Raw genomic sequence first — 12,544 nt, 5'->3', positions numbered from 1 at the left:
TATTTTAATTAGAGGTGTCAATTCCACAATATTGTGAAAGTGATCCTTATGCTAACCTGTCCAACGTCCAGTGGCCAGTGGCGTCTACTTGAGAAGATCCTATCACAAACATCACTGAACCATTAACTCCATATGCTTACTTCAAATGATACGTTCCACAAGAGATGTTTGAGCTGATGACCACCATGACAAATGTCTATGCTGAACAAACTGCTGTCAGGGGCTACAAACATGCATCAGTGCATGAAATAGAAGCCTTTGTAGGCTTGCACATTGCAATGGGAGTTCTGAGGTTTGCGAATGTACTGGGAATCGTACATGCAACCATAATTTCAACTAATTTCTCCTTGTTATATGTTATATATATATTATTTTTCATAATAAGAGATGTTCCCAAAACTTGGATAGCATTTTTAGTCTATTGATCAGGTTTATTTTCAAAAAGAATAACAAACAAACCATAAAATTATACATATGATATAGCATTGCTTTACAACTGTTAAGACCCACCGTCCACTGCAGTGGACATAAAAAAAAAATACTATAAAAGTATTATATTTAATTCTTTTTTACTGATTCTTGTTTTGGAGTTCATTACAGACAGAAAATTGCATTTGTATATTTTTTTCATTACTGGAACATAATTCGGGTCTGAAGGGGTTAATTAGAGGTGTCAATTCCAGGTTCATAGATTAAAAGTCCTCACCAGGATTTTGCTCAGGCTTCCTGGATTGTGTTGATTCCACTAATTTTACCTGGATTGCTAATTAGAAAATCTAGCAAGCTTGAGCAAAATCCTGGTGAGGACTTTTAATCTATGAACCTGGAATTGACACCTCTAATTTTAATCCATTTTCAGTATTCTACGATATTAACAGAAAAGTTTCTTCATTTACATACAGCTAAACGTACCAGTATTCTGCAGGTGTTTCCGGAGTGAGAGAGGAGGTTCACACTGATTAAGGGAGCATATAATCTCTTGGGGAAATCTCCACAAGTGCTCCTCTCAGTGTGGTTTCCACTGCCACCTAGTGGATAAGCATCATACATGTCGACCTCATGGAGCTGTTTGAAAGAACACCAAGAGTGTGGAAAGCTGTTGTCTAAGTATTGGAGAGTTACTTTGAAGAATATAAAATCTATGACTCAATATTTATCCAACAGCATTATCACATATGTCGTATTTTAATGGTCTCACACCTACATGCTTTGTAAAATGTAGAAAATTTAAAAACAGTAGGTGTGTCCAAGCTTTTGACTGGTACTTTATATTAAATGGCAGAGAGATTAGAGGACGGCATATTCCAAAAAAGTGATTTACGACTTTGACCTCTTGTTGACCCCGCCCCTTACCCCCCCCTCCCCCCCCCACCCCCTCCCCCCACACTCCCCCTCCGCCCCTCCACCCCCCCCCCCCCCCCACACTCCCCCTCCGCCCCTCCACCCCAACTCATGACATCATCATCGCATCAATCAACGTCAAGACGACCAAAGAGTATTAAGTTGTGCTTTGATATTTTGCTTGATAAGGTTAATTAAAACATTATTTTGATCTTCTTTGATGTTGACTCTCCGGAGCAGTATAACCCTAGACACCTGCGACACACACACACACACACACACACACACGCACACACACATAAACAAACACGTGCACAAACCCTAGTCACACAGACCAGCGCTAAAAGATAGGGATCTCAGACACACGCACACACACACACACACACCCACTCCCCTGAACAGCGCACACACACCCCTAGTCACGCACACCCACTCCCCTGAACAGAACGGCGCACACACCCCTAGTCACACACACCCACTCCCCTGAACAGCACACACACACACACACACACACACAGAACCGCGCATGCGCACACAAATATGCTTACTTTGAGTAACTTCAAACAGTTAACAAAACTATGATGAACCAATGAGGAGGCAATCTCAACAGACCAATCCGGGGTGCGTGTTTAGCGCGCGAGCATTTAAAGAGAGAGAGGGGAAACGTTTCCTTGAGGAGTCACCATGCATTCGACTGTGGTATTGTCCATACAAACCATTTTTTTTCCTGAGTGAGGCCTCATACTGACTTAAAGCTGTAACTCTGAGGGTCCTCGGCACGCTGAGTTGACCTCGTCACCTTTCCCTCAATGAATTAACTCAGGTCTTCCCACACACACACACACACACATACACACACACACACACACACACACACACACACACATACCGATGCACTCGCACATGACCTTGACTCACGCTGTAGGGAAACCTCCGTCCACTGCCCGCGACACACACACACACACACACACACACACGCGCCCCCTAGTCACACACTCCCCTAGTCACACAGAACAGCGCACACACACACATATGCCTACTTCAAAGTAGCGTATTTCAAACAATTAACAAACTCTGATGAACCAATGAAGAATCATTCTCAACCGAGTTAAACCACAATGTATAAACATTAAAATTACCTCTTTTAAAATTTTATGTAGAGAACTTGTTAAACTATCAAGTTTATAATGACAATCTTAAAACAATGTAAATATATGTAAAAGATTAATACATTGTTTTATTCACTGTTTTTTTCTGAAAACATGGAACTCAGATTTCAGTCTCCCTATATCAAAGAAACTGCCATAACTTTTTATCAAATGTTGGAATATCTCCTCAGGAATCACCCGACTCTTTTAAAACATATCCTTTCTAAAGTCTGCAGGAGCCTATGATACATGTTGGGTCATAGTGCTTAATATCCGTTATGTGAAGCTCCACTGTGTAGCAGAGTTTCAGGGAACTTCCTGAAGACTTATGAAAGGCCGTCCTTTAACAGTAAATGTGGGTTTATCAATAAATGTGACAAACCCATAGAAAGTTGCAAAAAAAAAAAAAAAAACACTGGACCGAGGCATGAATTGTGCACCAGTTTAACACCAAGTTTAATCTATGTGCATAGCAGTTCACAAAAATTGCTTCTGGGGCAATTTCTTTAACTTTATCTTAAAGTCCTTTAGCGGGAGCCATGACAGTAGTCACAATGTACATCACCTTTTTACATCACAAAGTGCTGCATCTGTTATTTTAAAACACCAAAGACAGATTGGACATTTTGTCGTTCTGAAATATAAAACATCCACAAATCATTACTAAGTTGGGCCTGCGGTATTTACATAACAAATTATCAGACTGTTGTGCATGACATGAAAATGTCAGTTGTCTTATCTACTCGCCAGTCAAAAATGTAAGCAGATGGAACTTCATCTTTGATTTCATTAAGGCCAGAGGCTGTAATAGCAGAGCCTACAGTTGTAAATAACTCTGAATGTAGTTGGACATCCCAGAAAACAGAGGATGACTGGAGTGGTTAAGACATCATCGTACACGGATATTCTCTGTAATTGCCCTTGTTAGTAGATTCTACCCTCATTACAACCTCTAAAAGTGAGCTGTTTACCGTCGAGCAGTGAAGAACATCGAGATCTGGATAGTTGCTATTTTGTGCTGTTAAATCTTTATCTTTTGGTCCCTTAATATGTAGCCCATCATCAGACTCTACATAGGAAACCTGACCATGAACATGAGCTCACGTTCATTGTTTTTCTATTGAGTTTTGCATATCTAGTCAAAATTAACCAAACCCTCCAAACACACCTTTCACCAAACAATATGTAACTGAGATGATTGCGGCCAAACATTCTCTTCGTTTAAGGTAAGACACTACAGGTGAATAGGGTAAAAATGTCATCTAGCAATCACTATGAAACTTACCACATTGATTATTGACATTAAGAGAATTACAAGTTTTCTGAAATGTTGTGTGTAAATATGCAACTTAGGCGTTATCTAATTAAATATATGTTCATTTGCATTTATTTCAAAAACAGAAATCTAAACAATGCATAAAGTCAGGTTCAAAATTCTTGTTTTGAGATTCTCAATATCTCTTTATTACTTTATAAATCAGAAAAAACTGTTTACTTACTCTCAATCTAATCATATCATTAGAGCATCCCCAACAATAAAAGGACAAACAACAGCAAAACAGAGCAATGTAATGACTAAGTTTAACTTCAATAAAACGCAATCACAGCGCACACACTGCAACCTGTAGAACTTTTACCTTAGATTGTTGTATGTCTGTCCTGCACAATAGTTCCCCAGTCCTGTTTACAACCTAGTCATCCATCCCTGCTCCATATGTATGTCCCTCACACATTTCCTCATGATGTCTTTTCAGCTTTTTAGCTGTGCTCAGGTTTGCACTTGTGTTTCACACTGGCAGACGTGTCAGATGCGACAACCTCTGCTTTTGATATTCTGAGTATATCAGGTTCATTACATTGACAGTAAGACTTATCTGATCATATCAGGTTCATTACATTGACAGTAAGACTGATCTGATCATATCAGCTTCATTACATTGACAGTAAGACTGATCTGCAGCCACAACCTCTCCATATCAGTCATCATAGCAGAGACACCTTCACTAAAGGTAGAAATGGTCATACCTGCTGCTGCCTCAACCCTGCATTTACCAATAAAATTAAATGTATAGGATATCACTACCTGTTCATCTCCTCACGTTTAATTGGTGTATTTATTTTTTACTTTTACATAACATAGGTATGAGTTTAAAACCTTTAGTCACAAAACATTGTATTCATTCACTTTTATTAATATTTTGTCCATTCTACCACTAAAGAAAAATCTGTAGGGTAAAACTGACATTATTTAAATGTCATTATATAAAACTGTCTCTATCTCAACCCTGTCCCATACCTGTATTATTTTTGTAAACCTGCATGTCCCAGGACGCGTATATGTATATACAGGTTTGCGGTACCCATCTCTTTCACACAGACTGCACTCTTAAAACAAACTGCTGCAAAATCCGTGGTCTGATATTAATTTTAAGCCCTGTGCCTACACAATTAGGACAAATTAATCCACTAATTAGTTCAAACGCGCTTTGCTGTGCGGCGCATTTGGTCCGACTTGCTATCTAAAGTCTAAATGCGTGTAAGCATTTCATTATCTAATTGATTTTTGCAAGTTTCACCTTGCTTCTTCTCGCAAGTGACAATTGTTGTCTTTTCTGAGAAGCTGTTAAAAGCAATACTTTCGGCGTTTTTATATTATAACGATACTGAAATGCTAAACCAGAAAGTGTGACCGCATGTGACCACGTGACGCTCTCAGGTTTCACATTCTCAGAAATCGACACGGCCAACGAGATGTCAAGCTTGCGTTTAAATCACCCTTTTATTCTTTCACGATCTTTTGCTGTTAGAAAGGAAATGATCATATTTGGAGCAGATGTACTCGTGTAGGAGAGAGAGAGAGTTTTACAACGATACCCATGATGATGACAGGTAGATAACGGGAGCGGCGGTTCATGCTCCGTAAGAACGCTAACTTTTCGTGAACTTATGAAAAATCTACAGGCGCATCCAGATAAAGTGTAGATAAATAAACACTTTAATGTTTATTTTGCACATTTTCTTTCCATCAGCTTGAAATAAGACATGTTACGGAATCAAAATAGCCTAAAACCTCAAAATTGACCGGCGCATGATAAAACGATGTATTTGCCTGCCGTGTCTCGCCATAAGCACCTCTAATAATCATGTTCCCGGTCATAACAGGAGAGTTAAAATAATGCGCTCCGGACACGTCCAACAGGGAGGAGACCCAGGTCACGTGGGAGAGATTCTATCTCTCAGATGTCCTGGGAACACCTCGACACCCCCCCAGAAGAGCTAGAAGAGGTGGCTGGGGAAAGGGAAACCTGGGCCTCTTTGCTCAGGCTACTGCCCCGCGACCAGGGCCCCAGATAAGAGGATGAGAATGGGTGGATGGATGTATCCTGAATTTTGAACTAAATGAATGCTGTGTGATGCTGTTTAATTCTCTACATAAGGAATGCCAAAACATGGCACACATTTGCATTTTACACCTGAGAATATCCCTCTGCAATCTTCACTAAAATGAAGCGACTTAAGAAGTCAATATTTACATTTAAACTATGTTCTTTGTCAAAGTGATGAAAAGCTTCAGATGATCTTCCAATCATTATATATTACACTGCACAAATTCATTCCTACTGTGCAATAAATGTGTAAATATTCCAGATAACAACTGAACTGAAAACTGAACTGAAAAAGAAGTATACAGTCTGAAGTGTAGTACTGAACCCCAAATATGCGCAATGTCCGAGGGGTTAAACGTGTTGTGCTTCTATGGGGGGGAAAACGTCACGCTAGTTGATGACAACCTGTGAGAACTTGTTCTTTGAACACTTGCACGTCCGGTACATTGTTTTGGAAGAATATAGTTATGTACATATAATATTAAATATCTGCAGAACTTTTTTCAAGATATTTTGGATATTTTACCTGTCCTTACCTCGCAGTTGCCTTTGAACTGCGGTTATCTATTACACTTTAGGTCTAAACTCATATCCATACTGTTTCAAAGGTTTTTGAAGTAACGTAATGTTTTGTACTACATTTTCCATATGACTTGTGCAGTTTAATGAAGTTTATATATAGGCTACTTTGCACTTCACTTGCACTTGCACTGAAGACCTGTAACGTTGGGTGCAGGAGGCAGACACCACGACGATTACGGTGCACAATCAACATTTATTGGACACAACACGAAATAGCTTGGTGCGGAGCGCAAGTAGCACACAAACACTCACTCACGCTGACACGTAGCTTTAGACATAGACGAGCACAAGACACTGCGCGAACGCACATTAAATAGGTGAATAACACAAACCCTCGTGATCTCGGGACAAGGCACAGGTGCGACTACGAACACGCTCACGAACAACCCACACCCACGGAAGTACATACATGGGCATAACGACACGCAGACGACATAGTGGCACGCCCACAGGGAAGGGTCCGGAGCTGTGACCGTGACAGAACCCTCCACCAGGGGCTCGCTACTCCCGGAGCTTCCCGCGTAGCTGGAAAAGCCCCGAACCAATACCAACGGGCAGGTCCGGAGCCGCCGGGTTCACGAGCCTCCGAGAGCCGTCTCCCCCGATGGTGGGAACCGCCGCGAACAGCTCTAGAACACCCTCCCTGGGAAGACAGGGGAGAATACGTTAAACAATGGCACAGTCACAAACATGCACACAGGGACGCTGAACACAAAGGGGACAAACGGGAACAGTGGATTAGGGAGAAACACTGGGACTGACAAAAACACCGGTACACAAACATTCATCATCGGAGCCAAGCTCCCCGCCTTAGGCAAAGCCTGCAGCGAAGAGAAAGCTCCGGGGACTGGAGGTGCTGCAGAAGGCGGTACACCTCCCGCCTGTTCCGCCCGTTCACCGCCAGGTGCCACACGGCTAGCGGATGCGCTGGGTGTAGCGCGACTGGCCGACCGCTTGGGGGACGCACTTCTGGTGGACGCGCGAGGTGTAGCGCGACTGGCCGACCGCTTGGGGGACGCACTTCTGGTGGACGCGCGAGGTGCAGCGCGACTGGTCGCCCACTTAGGGGCAGCACGTCTGGCGGACGCGCGAGGTGCAGCGCGACTGGTCGCCCGCTTGGTGGCAGCACTATCGGTGGGCGCGCGAGGTGCAGCTCGACCTGTTTCCCGCTTGGAGGCGGTGCGACCAGCGTGTCTCGCGGCAACTGTCCTGCCTGGTCCGCGGCTACCTCCTCCGGGAGTGCCGTAGGGGCTTGCCGCCCTATAAGCCTGCTGGCACTCCTCCACCCTCTCTGGGAACCTCCCGTAGGAAGCCCCTCCTCTGCCAGGCCAGCCTCCCCTGGTTCCGGTATCGGGGGTGGTGTCCATCGCCGGCATCTCCTCCTCGGCCACGCTCCAGTCCATGGACCGTGCGGGGGTCTCACATCGGGAGTGGTCCATGGGCTCCTCCCCACAGGACTCCCCACTCTCCAACCTGGGCGGACTGTCCGGTCCGCTCCCTCCCCCTTTGTAGACTGTCGGGAGCGAACACACTGACGGAAGGCTCTCTCCCTCACTCTCCTCGCTCTCGTCCTCGCTCACCAAGGACGATGAACCAACGGACGGAGGTGGGCTGGCGCTCCCTCTCTCTCCGTAGCACACCGTTGTCTCGGAGTGCAGAGACGGAGGGGGACTAACGTTCTCCCCCCTCTCCGTAGTACACCGTCGAGTCGGAGCACACAGATGGGGGAGGACTGACGTTACCCTCCGCCTTCTCGGGGTGCTCGTAGGCATCGGAGCAGACCGATGGCGTGGGGCTGGTTTCCCTCTCCTCGTCCGACGTCAGGGGAGCCGCTGACGTGGGGGAAGGGCAGCTGGCCTCACCCTCACTCTCCTCTCCGGAGTCCTCACTCCCGAACTCATCCTCGGGGGGAGCGAGGGCAAAGGCACCTACCCCCACCATGAACGGTTCACTGGACTCCTCCTCTGGGAAGTCCAGGGGCGGTGCTCTCCTGTCCTCCGATCCGCTGCTGCCCACCGCTCTGGGTGGCCGCCCTAGGGACGCGGGAGGGTGCAACTCTCTCCATATGCGGACCGCGGATTGGCGGATACCGTCTGCCATCTCTTCGTCCTCCGTCTCTCGAGCCGCGCACAGCAAGTACGCACACATGGGGTGCTGCTGCATGGTCTGCTCGGTGACAGGGGATTCGCGGCGCCGAACCGGGGAAGAGCCGTGGTGACGTCGGCTTCTCCTCTTCCCCTTTGGGGCACGGGTGGCGTATCCTGGCATACTTCTTATTCGGCTCGTCTTTCTGTAACGTTGGGTGCAGGAGGCAGACACCACGACGATTACGGTGCACAATCAACATTTATTGGACACAACACGAAATAGCTTGGTGCGGAGCGCAAGTAGCACACAAACACTCACTCACGCTGACACGTAGCTTTAGACATAGACGAGCACAAGACACTGCGCGAACGCACATTAAATAGGTGAATAACACAAACCCTCGTGATCTCGGGACAAGGCACAGGTGCGACTACGAACACGCTCACGAACAACCCACACCCACGGAAGTACATACATGGGCATAACGACACGCAGACGACATAGTGGCACGCCCACAGGGAAGGGTCCGGAGCTGTGACCGTGACAAGACCTCCTGTTTCTCTATAAAATCTGCACAATTAGGGGAGACCGGGTATGTTTGTAACACTTTTTGCTTCCAGTATGGAAAACACAATATGTATTAGTTAAACAATATACAAGACTCGTGTGGCTTAATGAAATGTGGGAGTGATAGAATTTATAATTATTTTATAACTGTGGGGTATTTTTCTTGTCCAGAATCAACCAGCTTTTTGCTGCCATGGTTCTATGGTGTAACTAATTTGCACTTCACTGCACACACACACACACACACACACACACACACATCAACATTTTTCTCAACTAGGTATTCAGCAAGTGTATCAACCACTTTGCAAACTATAATCTGTTTCTTTGTTGAAAGTTTTACTACACAAATGTCTATTATATACACACACAGACAAAGCACATGATCGATTTTTACAGCATTGTTGCTCTTAGGCATGAGAACCAACAGTTTACTAACAGACACATGGGGTGTTTCGTTAGAATCTACACACAACTGGGCCAAATGATGCCAATCATGCGACGTTGTTGTTTTGACAACATTCATTTGATTCTTGAAATTTTGTAAACGTTTAACATCATCAGCGTTCATGGTATTAAAAAGTGTAAAATCATCCACACTATCGCCAATACAATTATACAACAAATGTGTCAATTCGTAGTACACACGATGTTTCATCACACGTTCTGACAAACACCTTTTTGAGTGAGCACTATGACCCAACATGTATCATAGGCTCCTGCAGACTTTAGAAAGGATATGTTTTAAAAGAGTCGGGTGATTCCTGAGGAGATATTCCAACATTTGATAAAAAGTTATGGCAGTTTCTTTGATATAGGGAGACTGAAATCTGAGTTCCATGTTTTCAGAAAAAAACAGTGAATAAAACAATGTATTAATCTTTTACATATATTTACATTGTTTTAAGATTGTCATTATAAACTTGATAGTTTAACAAGTTCTCTACATAAAATTTTAAAAGAGGTAATTTTAATGTTTATACATTGTGGTTTAACTCGGTTGAGAATGATTCTTCATTGGTTCATCAGAGTTTGTTAATTGTTTGAAATACGCTACTTTGAAGTAGGCATATGTGTGTGTGTGCGCTGTTCTGTGTGACTAGGGGAGTGTGTGACTAGGGGGCGCGTGTGTGTGTGTGTGTGTGTGTGTCGCGGGCAGTGGACGGAGGTTTCCCTACAGCGTGAGTCAAGGTCATGTGCGAGTGCATCGGTATGTGTGTGTGTGTGTGTGTGTGTGTGTGTGTGTGTGTATGTGTGTGTGTGTGTGTGTGGGAAGACCTGAGTTAATTCATTGAGGGAAAGGTGACGAGGTCAACTCAGCGTGCCGAGGACCCTCAGAGTTACAGCTTTAAGTCAGTATGAGGCCTCACTCAGGAAAAAAAATGGTTTGTATGGACAATACCACAGTCGAATGCATGGTGACTCCTCAAGGAAACGTTTCCCCTCTCTCTCTTTAAATGCTCGCGCGCTAAACACGCACCCCGGATTGGTCTGTTGAGATTGCCTCCTCATTGGTTCATCATAGTTTTGTTAACTGTTTGAAGTTACTTAAAGTAAGCATATTTGTGTGCGCATGCGCGGTTCTGTGTGTGTGTGTGTGTGTGTGTGCTGTTCAGGGGAGTGGGTGTGTGTGACTAGGGGTGTGTGCGCCGTTCTGTTCAGGGGAGTGGGTGTGCGTGACTAGGGGTGTGTGTGCGCTGTTCAGGGGAGTGGGTGTGTGTGTGTGTGTGCGTGTGTCTGAGATCCCTATCTTTTAGCGCTGGTCTGTGTGACTAGGGTTTGTGCACGTGTTTGTTTATGTGTGTGTGCGTGTGTGTGTGTGTGTGTGTGTGTCGCAGGTGTCTAGGGTTATACTGCTCCAGAGAGTCAACATCAAAGAAGATCAAAATAATGTTTTAATTAACCTTATCAAGCAAAATATCAAAGCACAACTTAATACTCTTTGGTCGTCTTGACGTTGATTGATGCGATGATGATGTCATGAGTTGGGGTGGAGGGGCGGAGGGGGAGTGTGGGGGGGGGGGGGGGGGGGGGTGGAGGGGCGGAGGGGGAGTGTGGGGGGAGGGGGGAGGGGGTGGGGGGGGGGGGGGGGGGGGGGGTAAGGGGCGGGGTCAACTAGAGGTCAAAGTCGTAAATCACTTTTTTGGAATATGCCGTCCTCTAATCTCTCTCTAATGGCATTTCACTAGCATTAACTCTTGTAACAAGAATATAAGTTGGTCATCAGTAAAGAAGTTGCATTTGTAACATTCATCATAAGTCTTTATTCTGTGTTTATTTACAGTGTTATTCAGTGTTTTTTCATTTTTGTCTTTTTTCATGTTGTGGTGAATCATGTATTGTCTGTATTCCAGCACAATGAATCATTTCCAGAGACTCTGCCAGAGACTCAAACCCCCTCCGCCACTTGGCTACATCTCAGAAATTCTGTCCATAAAAGTTATGAACAGAATAGGTGACAAAGGGCAAGGCTGCCCTTTGTCACCTATTGTGTTCATAACTTTTTAGGTGGGAGTGCAGCTAACATATAGTGTATGTTTAAAGCACATAGGCTGTATTTTCTAACTATGACCTTGATATGTTAAATGTCTCCATATAATAGCACTGTGACAGAAATTATGTCATTCTTGATTAGGTCATGTCATTTAGATTATAAGAGATTATGAACTTTATGATTTAGTACTTTATGATGTCATTCTGATTAAGCAGAAGGACTACAATAATACAAGTAGTGTGATTCAGTGCAACCATGTTTAGTTCATGTTATGCTATAATCTGACCCAGGTCAGGGGGAGTGCAAAGGGTAAGAGCACTTTGTTAACTGGTTGTCACTAGTCGCCATACTTGGGTCATTTAGCTGTCTCTGCGTTCAACTGATAAATCAGTTGCTTCTGCTAAAACCTAGGGAAGTCCATATTAGGAGATACACATATGTGAGACAAAGTAGCCTGCTGGGCGCCTATGTTTTGGAACATGTTGTGCTTAAGATATCCTGCTTGCTAGACTTGCTGAATTGTGTTTAGGATTGTATATAAGCAGGGGGACTGCCCCCTTGCTTTCAGAGTTCTTGTTCTAGATGAGACTCATGTTTGTGTCTGTCTTTTGTCCTTGTTAGAGCCATAAATAAGAATTTGTATTTGTTTTATTGTTTATGAGTGTTTTTTGTAATTTTTGTATTATTTCATGAAAGATAATAATGTCAGTTTAGTTGAACAGCAGATTTACGATGGGACTCTTATTTTGATAGCCTAGAGGGGATGCTGTGGAGCTGGGGGAGTGCTAGTGTTAGGAAGAACGTTCTAGAAGCACGGACACACACAGTTTTTTGACCGTGCTTACCTGTGTTGAGATTTATTGGAAGAAAACTGTAAAAAGAAGAGTTTGGAATTGCTTTTTTCTTATATAAAGATATTTTTTTGTTAAACACACGGT

This window comes from Brachyhypopomus gauderio, chromosome 2 (genome assembly GCF_052324685.1).
Source record: "Brachyhypopomus gauderio isolate BG-103 chromosome 2, BGAUD_0.2, whole genome shotgun sequence".
Taxonomy (NCBI): domain Eukaryota; kingdom Metazoa; phylum Chordata; class Actinopteri; order Gymnotiformes; family Hypopomidae; genus Brachyhypopomus; species Brachyhypopomus gauderio.
This window is presented reverse-complemented; position numbering follows the sequence as displayed.